Consider the following 7,128-nt stretch of genomic DNA (forward strand, 5'->3'; position numbering starts at 1 on the left):
TGACAGTGGCCATGGGAGCTCCTATCCTATTCCCAGAGAAGGCTGAGACGGGTAATAGTCTGAGACCCAGCCTGGGGGTTAGTTACCCAGGAAACCACAGCCTCTCACTACATTTTTGAATGGTTGTCCTACCAACTGACTAACTCCAGACAGCCCTGTGTCAGTTCTACAGACTACCAGTCCCTTCCCTTCCTGATCTCACACAGCTGACTGCACTGTCCTGGCAACCCACATTCCCAATACCCTTCGTCCCACAGTGCACACTCCATCAAATGTTCAGACACATTAGCAGTACCTTACCGATGTTCCATTTAGATTGATTTGCACCATGTGGGTACTGGTAATTGAACCCAGGTGTTGTGGAAGAGTAGCCCATGCCCTCCAGCCCATCACCGCTGGATGGTTAAAGTGCTTTGCTAGGCAATGTTAACTTAGGCCGTAAGTGACAAATCAATTTTAGCAGGTCAACAGAAAACGTCTGATTCTCTGCAGCTCAGTTCACGCGTCCTTAAGTGTTTCTAAGGCTCACTCACTCGTACATCCACAATGGTAAAGTTAAATTTTATAAAGTTTATTTGTGCTTCAAAATACAAAGCCCAACCCTGACTTCCCAGAAAAAATCTACTCTCATAAATGCTTTTCTGGGCTAAGCAGGGGCCTCTCCAGTGCCTCCAACTGAGTGCTGTCACCGCTGCCAAAGGCTTCCCAGGGTGATCAGTCACTCCTGGCTCCTCTTGCAGAACAAACTCCAAGGTCTCTCGATGACTGGGGAATGAAAGGCAGGAGCAGCAGCAGCAGCAGCAGCTATATAGTTCTCTCTGGCACTACAGAGCAATAACCTAGAAACAAGAATTTGAAGGAGACAGCCAGCTAAGTGATGAAAACTGAAAACTCTAGGACCAGGCATTTTCAGTCTTAGAATTCCCGCCGCCACCACCACCAGGTGCTGTGTGCCCTGTGCACTGGCAGGCACGAGCAAAGCTCAGAAGCAGGCTGATAACTATGTTATTTTTAAAGAAAGTTTTAAGAAGTTTCTGGTAAATGGCCAAAAAAGGTTTCTCATGAAACATCGGAGTATTTATATTCAACCAAATCCCTTAAGGACCTGAACCTGAGTCCACTCAAGCGAAGCTGAGCAGACCTGCCCTCCCCTCTTGCCTGCAGTAAATTTCACAAGTGTGGCTACTTTAATGATGCAGGCAAACCTAACCTTAAGCCTGTGCACACCTCCCAGTCTCCACAGGAGAGGAAAGACACTTGTGGACACTTAATACTGGGCTGAGCAGAGCCTGCTCCCTCCCAACTCCATTTGTCTCTTGCTCCTCTGTGCTGTAAAAGGAGACAGGACTTAGGCTGTCCTGAGGAGGCTGCCAGGGACATGGCACCCAGTAAGCAGTCTCATGGCACAAGCCGGCACAAACCTTACATTCCTCCTTCCTCTAAAAGACTATGTGACAAGTACGTCTCACTCTGTGAGTACAGCATGGGCGCTAGCCACCTGCCCATTTCCACTAACTCAAGGGCTTTGCCCTCAGAGCACCCAAGGGGGAGGATTAACAGGGCAACTAGACCTCAGGTTTTGGGAGGTTGGCACACAGGTTCCTATGGAGTCTATTCAACTTGATCCCTTATAAAGCTCACATTTCTTCAAGCATGGGGCCACACCCCTAAGCCTCAGAATAGAGTATTTTCCCTCAGTTGAAATCTTCAGACAGGGAGAACTAGTCCATCATAGGCTTATGGGGCCTTTTGGGAACACAAACAAAAGGAGAACACAAGAATCACAGAGGGCCAGGCACGGTGACACTGCCTTTAGTCTCAGCACCTGGAAGGCCACAAGCTGAGTTTGAGGTCAACCAGGTCTACATAGCAAGTTGCAGGCCAGCAAGGGCCGTACAGTAAGACTACCTAAAAAGGAGAGGAAGAGTTACACTCAATCCTGCACCACCCATAACCCCAAGTCTAACTAACAGACCAACCCTTCCCAGCAACCACAAGCAAAGATCTTACCAGAGACTCACCCCGAAGCCCCTTATGTAAACCACGCCTTACGGTGATGCTTCTTGGAGGCAACATGCCAATCTGAAGGAGCAATAAAGAGACACACTTCATTTTAACAGAAGCTACCTTAACGTGGGCATTCTTAAAATAGGTCTTAAAAGTCAAGCCTCAGTGAACCATGACTCTTCACAAAAGTGTCATTCAGACAGGGATAACTTAAATCATCCTCGGCTCAACCAGTAACAGCTGCTTCATCTGTTACAAGGGAGGTACAACAACCTAGCCAAGAAACAATACCTGCCTGCACATTCCTCAGCCAGACTACAGGACTAGGAAGCACTGGTGCTCCATTGAGCCGTGTGGGGAAGTTCTTCTCACAGGCATCGTTCTGAGTCCAGGCAAAAATCCAGGTGCAGGACGGCTACCTGTGTGGCTGTATCAACACCCCTTGAGAGCCCAGAAACAGCCTACACCTGTCAGTAAGGAAACACAGAAAAAGGCCTTCAGACACAGAGAACTTTCCATTGTCACAGACTCAACTCCCACAGCACAGCAGCATCTATGCACAGAACTTTTTATAAGCTTTTAACAAAGATTCAGCAAGTGTTCTTGGTCACTAAGCCATTTCTCTAGTCACTCCTGTCCTCTTAAAGCCGAGGTGACTAACAGGAAGTTAGCCAAGACTATTTCATCCACTGACGGGGTAGACCTAGGAAGGTGTGTATTTTAACACTTTTTATGTGTTCTAAGATACATCTGTAAGGCCCCCACGAAGGGATGACCTCACCCAAGCCTCAGGAATTCATGGCCACCCATTAACTCACAAGACACCGAACTTGATGCAATCAGCAAAGGTATATTTTGATCAACATGTTGAGGCCAAGACCTATAGCCCACGCAGAGGAAATGGGGTCTGACACCGGGGCTTTGGAGACAGAATTTAAAGCCAAAAACCACAACTGGGGTGGGGGTGGAGAACCACAACCCAGGGGGAGTAAAGGAGGGCTAATGGAGAGTACCCGTGGAAAGTCTCAGCCCATTATTCAGTTTGTGACAGGATCCAAGGAACAGCCATGGGGAACATTTTGTATAGGCTATTCTCTAAGAGCCTATTCGTAATCAACCATCTATCTTGTGGTCAGCCAAGTTCCTGAAATACAGAGCTCACGACCAAGCTGACCTGCACTCTTGGCTCTGCTCTGTCAGGAGTTTTTGAAAAATTTTAACCCTTTCACATCCAGGTTTGGAAAACAGTGATTCTGCGTTACAGGGCTCTGTACCACTATCAGGTAGCAGGCCCAAATCCTTACTTAATCCAACATGCAATTTCCAGGTCAACAGACAGCTTTGGTTTCTCGGCTAAAGGAGAAACCAAACCCATACAAGTCAACCTGACTATCAAACACACGCACATACAAAAGAAATATGGTCCCGCTGGGCAGTGGTGACGCACACCTTTAATCCTAGAACTTTGGAGGCAGAGGCAGGAGAATTTCTGAGTTCGAGGCCAGCCTGGTCTACAGAGTGAGTTCCAGGACAGCCAGGGCTACACAGAGAAACCCTGTCTCGAAAAATCAAAAAAGAAAGAATAGTCCCAAGCTTCACTTAACTGTTCCCAAGTGAGACAATTTTGTATTCACAAACATTAAATACCTCTTGTGAGAATGCTGACAACAGAGCAGAACCATTCCCTCATCTGAATAATCCATGCTGCAACACCCACAACCCCAACTTCACCCCAAATCTAACCAACCCTTCCCAGCAACCACAAGCAAAGATCTTACCAAGCAGACTCACCCCGAAGCCCCTTATGTACCACGCCTTACGGTGATGCTTCTTGGAGCCAACATGCCAATCTGAAGGAATAATAATAAAAAAGAGACACACTTCATTTTAACAGAAGCTACCTTAACATGGGCATTCTCAAAATAGGTCTTAAAAGTCGAGCCTCAGTAAACAATGACTCTTCACAAAAGTGTCACTCAGACAGGGATAACTTAAATCATCCTCGGCTCAACCAGTAAAAGGCTACCTTGGGCAACCCAACTCAATTTTAAGCCTGTTCTGGCAACCACGTTGAGTTCGAGAACGACACTCAGTAGCCCCAAATTACAATGGCACAGCCCTGCCCTAGACTTGTCTGGAACCCTTACCAAAATGGACTGAGGGCTCAAGGCGTGTTCTTATGGCTGAACTTCAGAGGTTAACGTGAGGCAGAAGCCCATCATCTGAGTGGTGACCACACAGAGTCCGTTTCAGGGATCCAGCCATGACTTCTGTGATGGAACCTGCAGCTTGTCTCTCGAGTGCCAAAGGCATGCCTTCGGGGAGGGAAAAATCTGCCATGTTAAAACTATCGATTTCCAGTTTACAATCTGTCGTTACCAGGGACCACACGTATTCACGAGTTAAGGCCACCACCCTCAACGGAGACCCCAGGGCAGAGCTGTGCACATGGCTGGCTACGGTCACAGAGGAAGACCGCCCCCTGCCACCAAGAGAAGGAAGTTCGAAGCCCAAAAAAGGTTTCATCCCTTTGGCATGAAATTTCTCGCAATCTGGAAAGCACTGTCTTAGAATCTCAGACCCGACCTAATGCATATAATATAGCAACGGAAAGGGCTTATCGTCGACACTTCACCTCCAGAGAGAGCAAGCATGTCGACGGTATGTGTAGAAAAAACCTCATCTTCCCTTTTCCACAGCTTACCATGACCCGAAGCCTAGGCCTTTCAGGGAGAGCACCACGGACCGGCGCGGCCATAACTTCCAGACACGCGGCAGAGGACTTCGGAAAGGACGAGGTTGCGCTTGCGCGCAGTCTTCCCCCAACCCAGTCTCGCCAGAACTCTCGCGATGTTGAGAAAGGCCTGATGGGAAATGTAGTTCTAAGGCTGTCGTTGACGAGTGTGGGTCGTCTCACCTCAGCCTGAGCGAAGACAAGGGATAAGATGGTGGCAGCCACCAGGGGCAGCAGAGGGTCCAGGGTGAGAAGCTTGGTCTGTGGAGAACTTCGGCGGTCCCGGGCTAAGGCTGGGGAGGTGGAGAATGTTTGAGAGTTCAGGGACCGATGAGGAAACTGAGGCTCGTTATTAATTGTGCTACAGATTTTTTCTGCGGTGGAGAAATGTCATTTGGCTTGGATCCTTAGGGAAGTCCCGGAGGAGTCCCCGGGGATCCTCAGCTGCTTTTAAGATGGGGGCGAGAGCGGGTGCAGGCGGCAGGGGGCGCTCGAGAGCCGCAGGGGCGACCGACCGTCAACAGCAGCAGGTAGTCGCCTGCTTGTGGCACTGTTCTCAAGAGGAAGAATAGTGAAAACAGCGCTGAGGACTAGCCAGTATAAGTTAGAGATAAAAATCATTTTAATAGAGGCCTTTAGTGTGAGGATTAGGAGAAAGAGAAGCGCTCAGGAAGAACGCATACCCCAGTGTGGGAATGGGTTCAAGGGAGAGTTGCAATTAATTGCTTTAGCGTTAGCCATGTATTGCTATTCTGATAGCTCCTGGGCTACATCTTAAAAGGTTGCTAGGAGACATCCCCCTCCCCACTTTCTTGCTATCTTGGTAAGTGAAATAAGTGTGCTGTCCCCAAGACCCTTTGGATGGAATTGTAGTCCACGAGTCGTTAGGGGTTGCATGGGGTGGGGGTGGGGGGTTGGTTTGTGTCCTCCCCTTGTTAAATGTGATTGGTGTCTGGTGAGGGTCGCTGAAATTTGTAGTTTAATATCTGGGAAGGGTGAGAGGGCCTTCAGCAGTTGGTAATTATCCCAGAATTCTTGCTTCTCTGTTGCCAAGAGTCTTGACGGGACTCCTGAGGGACGGACCCCTTCCCTCTTCATGGCCGTGTTTTCCATGCCTTTCCATCCTGCCTCGTTCGTTTTGAGTACCATTTTGCATGAAGCATCTCGGCTTCATTTTTAAAATAAGACAAGGTGGCAAGGCAGGGCCAGAGCTTACACCTGTTTACAAGCTGCTTTAATCTTGCAGGATCTAGAGCCTTTAATTCATGAGCCTTGCCCCGCTGGTTCTCCTCACATGGGGCTCTGTAGCGTTTAGCCTGCATCATTTTTTAATGTGGAAATCTGTTACTTACTCTTAGTGACCATATTTTTCTCCTTTAATTTGATTGTGAGTGCTTGGGGGTGGGGGGGACACACTCTCTGAATATTTTTTTTTATTCCCTCACAGTGCTGGGCTTAGTGTTTGGCTGTGTCTTCTCACAGAATGTTCCAAGGAAATGATCGTTGATGTATTGAGCAAGAACACAGGCCCTTGAATTTTCTATCTTACCCTTGAAGACAGATGATTTTGTTGTATACTAAAGGGAAGAGTGCATTTTCCCCCCAGCACGCTAAGTTCTTTCGTGTGAGACTTGCAGAGGGAATTCTGAAGAATTTGCCCATAGCCAGTTGTGAAACTTGTGGGCACGTGACCTTCTGCAGACAGGATAATAATGGTAGTTGATACTGGACGGGATTCACTAGGTGGCTGCTCATTGTCGCACGCCCTTTAATCCTCACTATCTGTGAAGCCCCGCGACTGTCCCGTTTGACGGATGAAGAGGCGCGCATTGAGAGGCGAGGTGCTGTTTACAGTCACACTTGTTTAAAGGCAGACTTGGTTTGATCTCAGCCTGCAGACTTTATGCTTTTATCGCTCGGTTGCTGAGTGAACCGGTCCTACTATGGAAGATCTTTTCTTCTCAGGGAAAGTAAACTGAAGGAGGATTGTTGTGTCTTCAAAAATGTATGTGTGTGAGCATGTATGCAGGTGCACATGTGTGAGCATGCGGGTGCATGTAGAGGTCAGACATCAATTTTGGGTGTCTCTCTCAGTCACTCCTCACTTCAGGTGTCAAGTCAAAGTCTCTCAGTGAACCTAGAGCTTGTGGGTTGGCTAGACAGACCGACCAGTGAGCTCCGGGGATCCCTCTGTCTCCACTTTCCCAGAGCTCAGACTACAGACACTGTTCCTACCTTCTGCTGCTCTATGTGTTTGTTTACTTATTCTGTGTGTGGTGTGGGGGTCGCCTGCGTGTACGTCTGTGCACCACGTGTGTGCCTGGTGCCCACGGAGGCCAGAAGAGGATGTCAGATTACCCCTGGGACTAGACTCACAGTTGTAAGGC

General features: G+C 48.4%; 1 long non-coding RNA gene and 3 other non-coding genes across 7 annotated transcripts; all 4 read right to left on the reverse strand.

The window, feature by feature from the left end:
* Positions 1-550: 550 nt before the first annotated feature.
* LOC117709905 (uncharacterized) lies at positions 551-4,851 on the reverse strand. 4 transcript variants are annotated; one of them, XR_013110898.1, is made up of 6 exons: positions 4,712-4,851; positions 4,155-4,322; positions 3,799-3,857; positions 2,303-2,474; positions 2,022-2,082; positions 551-839 (listed from the first exon to the last, which is right to left on the reverse strand). It is a non-coding gene; the product is annotated as an uncharacterized LOC117709905 (long non-coding RNA). The 4 variants fall into 4 exon arrangements; XR_013110896.1 differs by having other exon boundaries at positions 2,011-2,082; XR_004607014.2 differs by having other exon boundaries at positions 2,011-2,082; positions 2,299-2,474.
* Positions 1,668-1,741, reverse strand: LOC117712142 (small nucleolar RNA R38). Its single transcript, XR_004607211.1, has one exon. It is a non-coding gene; the product is annotated as a small nucleolar RNA R38 (small nucleolar RNA).
* On the reverse strand, positions 2,163-2,237 carry LOC117712141 (small nucleolar RNA R38). Its single transcript, XR_004607210.1, has one exon. It is a non-coding gene; the product is annotated as a small nucleolar RNA R38 (small nucleolar RNA).
* On the reverse strand, positions 3,944-4,018 carry LOC117712140 (small nucleolar RNA R38). The gene has a single exon (XR_004607209.1). It is a non-coding gene; the product is annotated as a small nucleolar RNA R38 (small nucleolar RNA).
* Positions 4,852-7,128: the final 2,277 nt, after the last annotated feature.

This window comes from Arvicanthis niloticus, chromosome 6 (assembly GCF_011762505.2).
Source record: "Arvicanthis niloticus isolate mArvNil1 chromosome 6, mArvNil1.pat.X, whole genome shotgun sequence".
Taxonomy (NCBI): domain Eukaryota; kingdom Metazoa; phylum Chordata; class Mammalia; order Rodentia; family Muridae; genus Arvicanthis; species Arvicanthis niloticus.